This window comes from Pagrus major, chromosome 15 (assembly GCF_040436345.1).
Source record: "Pagrus major chromosome 15, Pma_NU_1.0".
Taxonomy (NCBI): Eukaryota; Metazoa; Chordata; class Actinopteri; order Spariformes; family Sparidae; genus Pagrus; species Pagrus major.
In genome coordinates this window covers 2,000,172-2,010,592 of record NC_133229.1, presented here as the reverse complement: position 1 = coordinate 2,010,592, position 10,421 = coordinate 2,000,172, and the positions used below count along the sequence as shown (strand labels likewise).

General features: G+C 40.4%; 1 protein-coding gene across 1 annotated transcript in view; it reads left to right on the top strand.

Annotated features, from left to right (window-relative positions):
• LOC141009601 (uncharacterized) overlaps positions 1 to 10,421 on the top strand; it is a 205,646-nt gene that overhangs the window by 80,374 nt on the left and 114,851 nt on the right. The window lies entirely within an intron of this gene.

The window sequence follows — 10,421 nt, the reverse complement described above, 5'->3', positions numbered from 1 at the left end:
CAGCCTGGATTCACCTGCAGGTACTGACCCCGCCCACAGGCCTGAACACACCACACCTGTGGGCGGAGTAACATGACACCTGTGTCCAGGTGCCTAAATACCTCATCACATCCTGTCATATAAGCAGACATGTTAATTTCAGGCTGACTTTTCATTTTAGAGTCATTATTAGCTGATATTGATGATGAGTTGATCATTTGAAATATAAATAAACTGATTTATAGCCGAGTTACGCTCTAAGCAACAACATGAAACCAACATATTCTTTCTTCTCTTCTGTTTTCATCCTGCTAGTAGACCTCACCTCTCTGAGCTCAGCACCTGACCAATCACTGTCCAGCTCAATCTCAAGCTCCGCCCATCCTGCAGCCCAGGGAGGTAGGTATAGTAAAGACTTTTACTGTGAAAATCCAGGGAGACTTTTACTCTGAAAATCCAGATAGTCTGTTCCTCTTACAAGAATAAACTCATTTAAATCTCAAAACATGAAAAACTTTATTAACTGACCTCAGTAACAAACAAACAAGTAATATTCATAACTAAATTCTGTGTGTTTGATTCATATTTTATATCTGCAGATGGAGCCGACTCTCCTGATGTTAACGGTAACAGTGGGATAATTTTACCTAGTGGTGAATATCTGTAATATTTTCAAAGTAATTAGTTTATTTATTGGTCTTATCAATGTGATTATTGACCTGATTCATTCACTTATCAGTTAATTCTATGAGCAAAGATTATTCCAAATTAAAACAGTGAGTTGAATATCCACTGCACTGTGTTTAATGTTTGATTGGACAGTAGTTGTTGATGTATTTTTTACTCTTCAGTATTTCATATTTAAATGTTCTCGGTTTGGTTTAAATGTTTCATGATATTTTGCTGCTAAAAAGAAGAGACAATTTCCAGTTCAATGGACAATAAAGTTTTATTTGATCTGATGACAAATTGATTAAATGTTGAGTCAGAGTGTGGTGAAGTCACTGATTGGCTGTGACTCACTAACTGTTTGTGTTTGACAGGAAACGGTCGACAGACGCTGCTGACGGACATAAATACAGGTAAACATAAACGGAAACTTATATACGCATAGACATATACTGATATACTCTACATATATACTGATATACTGTACATATAGAAATATATATTGATATACATAGATATATATACTGATAAATGTACAGATATATTGATATACGCATAGACATATATATACACTGATTTACGTATAGACATATATACTGATGTATATATAGACATATATATTGATATACATATAGACATACACTACCAGTCATAAGTTTGGACACACCTTCTCATTCAGTGGTTTTTCTTTATTTGTATTATTTTCTACATTGTAGATCGAAACTGTACACGACCTCAGCTGTGACATCACGACCACAAAGTGTTAAACAAACCAGAATATGATTTATATGTGATATTCTTCAGTAGCCACCTGCTGCTGTGATGACAGCTCTGCACACTCCTGACATTCTCTCAGTCAGATTCATGAGGTCGTCACCTGGATGGTGTCCAACAGTCTTGAAGGAGTTCCCAGAGGTGCTGAGCACTTGTTGGCTGCTTTGCTTCACTCTGCGGTCCAACTCATCCCAAACCGTCTCAACTGGGTTTAGGTCGGGTGATTGTGGAGGCCAGGTCATCTGACGCAGCACTCCATCACTCTCCTTCTTGGTCAGATAGCCATTACAAAGCCTGGAGGTGTGTTTGGGGTCATTGTCCTGTTGAAAAACAGATGATGGTCCCACTAAGCACAAACCAGATGTGCTGGCATGTGGTAGCCATGCTGGTTCAGTGTGCCTTGAATTTTGAATAAATCACCAACAGTGTCATCAGCAAAGCCCCCCCACACCATCACACCTCCTCCTCCATGCTTCACGGTGGGAACCACACATGTAGAAACCATCCGCTCACCTTTTCTGCGTTCCACAAAGACACGGCGGGTGGAACCAAAAATCTCAAATTTGGACTCATCAGACCAAAGTACAGATTTCCACTGTTCTAATGTCCATTCCTTGTGTTTCTTGGCCCAAACACCTCGTCTTCTTGTTGTTCTTCCTCAGTAGTGGCTTCTGTGCAGCAATTCGACCATGAAGGCCTGATTCACACAGTCTCCTCTGAACAGTTGATGTTGAGATGTGTCTGCTACTTGAACTCTGTGAAGCATTTCTGTGGGCTCTAATCTGAGTCTGGTAACTCTAATGAACTTATCCTCTGCAGCAGAGGTAACTCCTGGTCTTCCTGTCCTGGGGCGGTCCTCATGAGAGCCAGTTTCATCATGTGTTTGATGGTTTTCACAACCTAACTTGAGGATACATTCAAAGTTCTTGATATTTTCCGGATTGACTGACCTTCATGTCTTAAAGTAATGATGGACTGTTGTTTCTCTGTACTGAGCTGAGTGGTTCTTGCCATATTATGGATTAGAACAGTAGGGCAGTAGGGTTATTCACTGTATTGAACTGTGAACCAACCCTAGCTCTGCACAACACAACTGATGGTCTCAAACACATTAAATTACACAAATTAACTCTTGACGAGGCGCAGCTGTTAATTAAAACCATCCAGGTGACGACCTCATGAATCTGACTGAGAGAATGTCAGGAGTGAGCAAAGCTGTCATCAGAGCAAAAGGAGGCTACTCTGAAGAATATCAAATATAAAACATGTTCTGTTTAACACTTTTTTGCTTACTACATAATTCCATGTGTTCCTTCATAGTTTGATGTCTTCAGTTTTGATCTACAATGTAGAAAATAATACAAATAAAGAAAAAACATTGAATGAGAAGATGTGTCCAAACTTATGACTGATAGTGTGTATACTGATAAATGTACAGATATATATATATTGATATATGCATAGACATACATATATACTGACATACATATAGACATATATACGATATGTACGATATATAGACATATATACTGATGTATATACACACACACACACACATATACACCGATCAGCCACAACATTAAAACCACTGACAGGTGAATAACATTGATCATCTCATCACAATGCGATGTTCTGCTGGGAAACCTTGGGTGCTGCCATTCATGTGACTGCCACTTGACACGCACCGCCCATCCAAACACTGTTGTGGACCAAGTACACCCCCTCATCCCAACAACACTACCCGATGGCAGTGGCCCCCCAGCAGGACAATGTGCCCTGACACACCGCAAACACTGCTCAGGAACAGCTCGAGGAACACAATAAAGGGCCCGAGGTGTTGACCGGGCCTCCAAATTCCCCAGATCCCATCTGATCAAGCATCTGTAAGACTTGCTGGAGCAGGTCTGATCCATGGAGGCCCCACCCCCCAACATACAGGACCCAGAGGATCCACTATAAAACGCCCTGGTGCCAGACACCACAGGACACCCTCAGAGGTCTTAAGTCCATGGTCAGAGCCACAGGTCTGAGCTGCTGAGCTGTGGGAACCTTCACAATATTAGGCAGGTGGTCATAATGTTATGCCTGATCGGTGTATATATACTGATATGCACACACACACACACACATATGTATATATATATATATATATATATATATACTGATATACTTATGGACATGTATTCTGATACATGTGTAGAACACTTGTTCTTGTTCTATACATTTATTAGATCAGATCTATTGTTGAGTTTGACTCTGCTGTTTGTTTCTGCAGCGACTGATCAATTGGTTTCCTTCACTGATCTTCAGACTGAGGTCACAGGTACGACTTCACTCTGTTTTATTGATCCCTGGATTGTTATGATGTAATTATTGATAGATTGATCAGCTACTGACACTTCAACTGAGAACCACTAGCTTTACAGATTATGACCTTTTTTCTTATTAAGCACTAATGAACTCACTGAATAATTGACTGTAGAGCTTGACTACCTGTTCAGCTATGACATAATCACCTTACCTGTGTCAGCCAGTTCTGATGGATTAAAATCAAGTGTCAATAAGGAAGCATTGTCCAGTGAAGACTGGTTGTGATTGGTTTGGTTCTATTGAAACACACTCTTCAGCTAATGGCAGAAGAGCTCGTGGTTCAGCCTGACGGTCAGGTTGATCTGAGCTGATTCAGCAAACGGAAAGAAGAAACAAACACATTATTTTCTTGATTCATCTCAGAACTAACGCTGCACTCTTGTGATCTCACTACAAACATGTACCTACACAGGACCTATAGATGGAATCCCTGTGACTTCACTGTAACAACAACAGTCACTTCCTGTTACAAACTTGTCAGTTAATTTGCATTGTGGAGATATGTGACATCATTAAACTTCTTCTGTTGTCATTTTCAGCCGTAACATTTAAAGATGTAAAGTTAAAGATATGTCTGGAGTCTCAGACTAACTGTAGTTCAAGCTGTCATTTTCTTGACCAGGTGAATTATTTCTCCAACTTGACGAGTGTTGTTATTAATGAGATCTGAAAGACAAACCGATTAGATGAACGAGATGTTCACACTTTGAAATAATACCATGAAAACGGTAACTAATTTGTTTGCCAGCTACGTACTGGTTCTACGTTCTATCTGTGATGATGTAATGAGGTGTTGTGGTGATGTCAGCAGGTGGAGCAGACTCAGTGACAGGTCTTCACAGTGACCTCACAGGTGAGACAGATGGACTGATATATCAATACGTCAATAGACTGATCGAGAGTATTGATCACTGGTAGAAACCTGAATCTGTGTTCTGATTGGTTCCAGCGTCAGGTCTGGGACTCACCCATGATGTCACAGGTAAGACTTGTAACCATGACAACCACATTTCAACAACAGCAGGAGTTTGTTTGAACTCACTTCCTGTCACATGATCATGTTACAGAATCAACACCTGTCGTCCTTCACACAGGTACACTTGTCTGTCTGTCTGTCCACCTGTCTGTTCACCTGTCTGTCTGTCTGTCTGTGTGTGTGTCTGTATACCTGTCTGTCTGTTCACCTGTCTATCCCTGTGTCCTTAAGCTTCAGGTGGCTCCGCCCACACAGACCTGGTTACCATGGCAACAGACTCTACGGGTACAGACTCAGGTAACCTGAGGTCACACCTGTTTATCCAACAGGAAGTCACTTCTTCTTCTGCTGTAGAAATCAGTACTACTGTCTGCTCTTCAGTTTTCTTCTCTGATCACGTTTTAAACTTCTCCCTCACACCTTCACGTCTCGATGACATCACGTCCTCCACGCAGCTTCATATCCCAGCAGGAGCGTTTTAGCAGCCTCGTGTTGTTGATTGGCTCAGATTGTTGGCTACACAGTTAAATCTTTTCATTTATTGTTTATATTTCTGACTTTGTTGTTGCTGTCAATCCTCCGCCTGTACAGGGCGTTTTATTCTGAAAATTGAGCAGATGCTCTGTGCCATTCCTGTGTCTGACTTCCTGTCTGTCCGACTCCGACGTGTCGTGGCTGTAACTCAACACAAACACGCCCGGTGGAATCTCACTGAACCAAAGATTTTATCATGATTGTAGGATAGATATATAGATTACATATAGATTATATTATTTATACATTACATTATGTACATCTTATATTATTTATAGGCTTCATTATATATATAATATTCATTATAGATTGTATTAGATATACAGTACATTATATTATATCTGAACTAGATTATATATACATTGTATTATTTATAGCACACCCAGGAAAAACATGGACCGGGGAAGGTTCCGGCCCGCGACATCCTCAAAAAAAGAAAACAGTATTAAATTAGTACATGAGGCAGCACATTAATGAATCCCGAGCTGAACAACTACAGTGAGTCTGCTTGCTATTAAGCTTATTTCCAACAGAAGGCACTCTCTACATTTCGATCGGACAATGGAGCTCACGTTAAGTCTCGCTCTCTCACCTAAAGCGACAACATACAAAAGCGTTTCTCAGACAGGGACATGATTGACACACTACAGCGAAGAGCAGCTACGGAGGATGAGTGACACCGAGAGGAGCAGCAGAAGACCGGGACAGAGTCCGAAGGGGTCGGTGTGTTTGTGGCATGGCTGCGGCTCGTAGGCCTCCATATCAGACCGCAAGAAAATCAGAAATGACCACTACAGTGTGAGTTAACAGATTTACAAATAAATGAAATAGGTTAGTTACAGTTAGATCTGTAAATGTGGTCAGTTAAATGGTGTGTCCGCACTGGCATTGAAGATCTTGCTGTTATTTCTTCTATATGCAAGAAGAGTTCTTAGTTCTTCCAAATTTAAACAAATTTCACCAAAATGTTAAATAACATCCCTGAAACCAGCAAAATGACTCTGAGTGCTGTATCGCAGACAGCTGGACATATATCAGTCGTTTCACCTCTCATGCAAGAGGCTATGTCCAAACACGTTACAGTATGTCCAAACACGTTACAGTGTGTCCAAACACGTTACAGTGTGTCCAAACACGTTACAGTGTGTCCAAACACGTTACAGTATGTCCAAACACGTTACAGTGTGTCCAAACACGTTACAGTATGTCCAAACACGTTACAGTATGTCCAAACACGTTACAGTATGTCCAAACACGTTACAGTGCGTCCATACACGTTACAGTATGTCCAAACACGTTACAGTATGTCCAAACACGTTACAGTGCGTCCATACACGTTACAGTATGTCCAAACACGTTACAGTGCGTCCAAACACGTTACAGTATGTCCTCACATAAATGTTCATTAATGTGTGTGTGTGTGTTTCAGGTCATCCAGCTGTGACAGATCACACACAGATGGCTGGTAAGTTTTACAAATGCTCAAAGTTCAAACTACCACATTAACCAGTCCGAACTCAATTTGAGACCAGTATGATACCAGTCCATGAACCAGTGTAACCCTGTATGAAACCAGTCTAGAAAACCAGTCTATCAATAATGAATGTGTCCAAACCATAACAAACCAGTGTGTGTTCAACCGATGTTACCCCGTCGGAAACTGGTCAATAAAACTACCAACCGGTCCAGAGCCAGTCTGAAACTGGTAACAGTCTCAAGCTTTAGGTAAAACCAGTTTAAAATCTCTGTGTTTAGTTTCTGAGGTTCTGGTTTGTGGTTGATATTGGTTCCGGTGTCGTCGATCTGGTTCACAGCTCTGGTTTTTGTTAATAGTTGTGGTTCTAATTAAGAGTTCTGTTTCTTGTTAATAGTTCTGGTACTCGCTAACAGTTCTGGTTATAGTTTAAAGTCCTGCTTCTTCTAAATGGTTCTGGTTCTGCTAACAGTGCTGGTTCTAGTTAACAGTTCTGGTTCTGGCTCTGGCTAAAGGTTCTGGTTCGTTAATTTGTCCTGTTAAAGGTCATAAGAGTATCTTACTGTGATCAGGTGCTGAAGGTTTGTTCTTTCTGTCTTCTTGGTTCTGCTTGTTCTCTGCAGGTTCAGTCACTGAACAGTACAACCCATCTGGTCAGGGTCCTGAAGGTTCGTATCACTCTGACCTCTGACCTTTGTAGGACTAATAGTATTTACTGTCCCATAACAGATTGTTATTTTCCCCTTAAGCCTGTAGACGAGCAAGGGTTTTGATTTAAAGTTATTTTTTGGTAAATTCATAAATTCATAAATTATCTGAAGTTTGTAATACGAGTAACTGAAGTGTGTTCATGGTTTATATCATCTGTGATCCTTTAAGATGTTTTAACTCCACAGTATTATGTCATCGAGATATGTTGATGAAGGTTCTCAGTCATTAAGGTCCTGGTACCTCTAAGTTCTGTATCGTAGGCAACTGGACTTGTTTCAGTTTGTTGAAGACGTTTCACCTCTCATCCAAGAGGCTTCTTCACTTCTAACTAACTGGAGAGGAGTTGACAGTCGTTTAAACTCTGCATGGAAGTGTCCTTACATAATGTGGGGTGTCCTTCCAGTGTGGGAGTGTCCTTGCAGAGTGTGGGAGTGTCCTTACAGAGTCATTAAGGACGTGTGAGTCTTTAGGGCCACTTGTGGGTCGTTGGCCAAAAAATGTGGGTTACTAAGGTCAGGTGAGCCCAGGTGTGAATGGTTGTTAAGCTGTCTGGGGAGAGAACTCAGTACTGCATTGTAGGTGGGTGATAAGTGATGTCTTAGGCCACCTCCTCTGGCCCTAACGACTCTGAAACTCAGAGCTCACACGTGTCCTTAACGACTCTGTAAGGGCACTCCCACACAGAGTTTAAAGCCTGCAGCTCCTCCAGTTAGTTAGAAGTGAAGAAGCCTCTTGGATCAGAGGTGAAACATCTTCAACAAACTGAAACAAGTCCAGTTGACTACGATACAGCACCTAGAGTCATCGAGATATTGATTTCTGAATAATGGAATGTTATTAATAACAGAAACATTTCTGTTTAAACAATTGAACTGAAGGTGTCTCATTTAGATAAACATCAGTTCAATAATCAGATTCTGACTTTTCCAGGTTGAATAAATAATTAAATAAAAACTGGATGAATTAATGAGAGAAGCTGCTCTGACTCTGGCAGTACGACAGTAAAACAAAGTTCACCGTTTCATTTTTCTCATATTACAGTTAATAATCAGACACTAATACATACATGACCTCTTCATCGTCCTGCAAACTGCTGAGTTTAGAAAAGACAAATAGTTTTAAAAATACGTCGAGGCCTTCTGTCACTTACTTCCAGAACAAAAGTACATGCTGACAGATCTTTATTAAAGGAGGGGGTGGTGCTCATAATGCTGTTGTCCACAAGGGGCGCCAGAATCAACAAGATAAGAGTTCCTTATAGCTGCATGAAAAGTAAGAGTTGTTCTGCAGAGTGCCACATTTAGAGTCACAAGTCAGTGTGGACCTATGGAGCCCCTAAAGGGACATGGGGGAAAAAAACTTAAACTTTTCTCGTGAGCATTTTCATAAACCTCGTATTTGTGCTTATAGTGAAAATATCAGCCAACACAAATCTTAAATCAATATTTCCCCATTGAGCGCTGTGCCATCATTCCCTGTCCTGGAGCACAGCGGAGAGGACCAGACTCTTTGGTAACTAAATAATCCAGTAATCATAATCGATGGTAGAAATCCAAGATTAAATCAAAAAGCATTAAAGAATGAACAGCCTACTATTCATGTTTCACCAAATACGTATTTTCATGTAGTTTGTGTGTGAAATCCCCGCAGTGGACACGACTGTCAGGAGGACTCGGTGCGCTCTGCCGCACACTCTGCCTTCTTCAGTCAGCTCATCTGGATCATCCTCACCACCTGCGAATATGGATTGTATGATTTATGAAAGCCTGTAAATAAAGTCAGTGACAGCTCTCACAGAATGGTTACACTCCTTCATTGTGAGTCCTGATCATGATGCAGGCTGAGTTCACCGTAACTGCACTTCAATGAATAAATAGTGTTCACGTATCAAACTTCCATTTTCAAACATATCCCAGGCTGAGGGATACCACTGCTTGTCACGCATAATTTGGGCACGTGAAGAAAAACGCTTAAATGTTTCTCGTGCTCAGTTTGGTTTTTTTTCCCCCATGTCCCTTTAGGAGCTCCGTGTGGACCAATCATTTTGTCTATAAAACATAAATAATGTCTGTCCAACATTTGTTCGACCGACAGAACAAAGACAAACACATCAGTCACAGAAGTTCAAATTGAACGTCAGAGTTTAAAGAATAAAACTGTAAAAAGTGAAATGTTAAATCTGGTTGTTTTTCTGTTCCAGGTGCAGAAAATGTGGAACTGGAGGATACCTGCTGACTTCCACATCAAGCCGCGAGTTCGATTCCTGCGCTACAGATTCCAGTGTACCGACCAATCAGCATGGCCCAGGAAATCAAACCCCTCCCACTAGCTACGGGCCCCGCCGACTGTGTTGTTTTCAATATTTAAGTTTTTTATAGAAGTTCATTTTGTTTTAGAGAATTGCTGTAAGTGGAAATTAATAAATAGAGTCAGCCGAACCTCCACCAATGGGTGATTCTGTTTTGATGGCATCATACAGGATGTGACATCATCGTCACTGTCAGGATTGTAAATGTCTACAATAAATGTTTTTTTTTTTCTATTTTGAACATCAAACTGAGAATTCGTCTTTTGTCCGGACTGATCAGTTCTTCATCAATAATCTGATGACATCATCATCATCAGGTTGTTCATGTCCATAAGAATATTAAATAATAAAAAAATATGAAAAAAATGTTGTTTTTACTTCATTTGATGAAACAAGCTGCATTCGATTTGAAAAAGAACATTAATTATGAATATGCATGAGAGGTGACTTCTTTAAATAAAACATTTTTAATGTTTCCGAACAGAAAGTTTTGACGGTTTTTTCCTGAAACGCTTTGTGGAAACACTCGTCGTCTCTTCTCGAATCATTTTCTGATAAATAAATGTTAATTCAGTGACGACACATTATTTAAAATCCAGACGAAATATAAACTCAATATAAACATT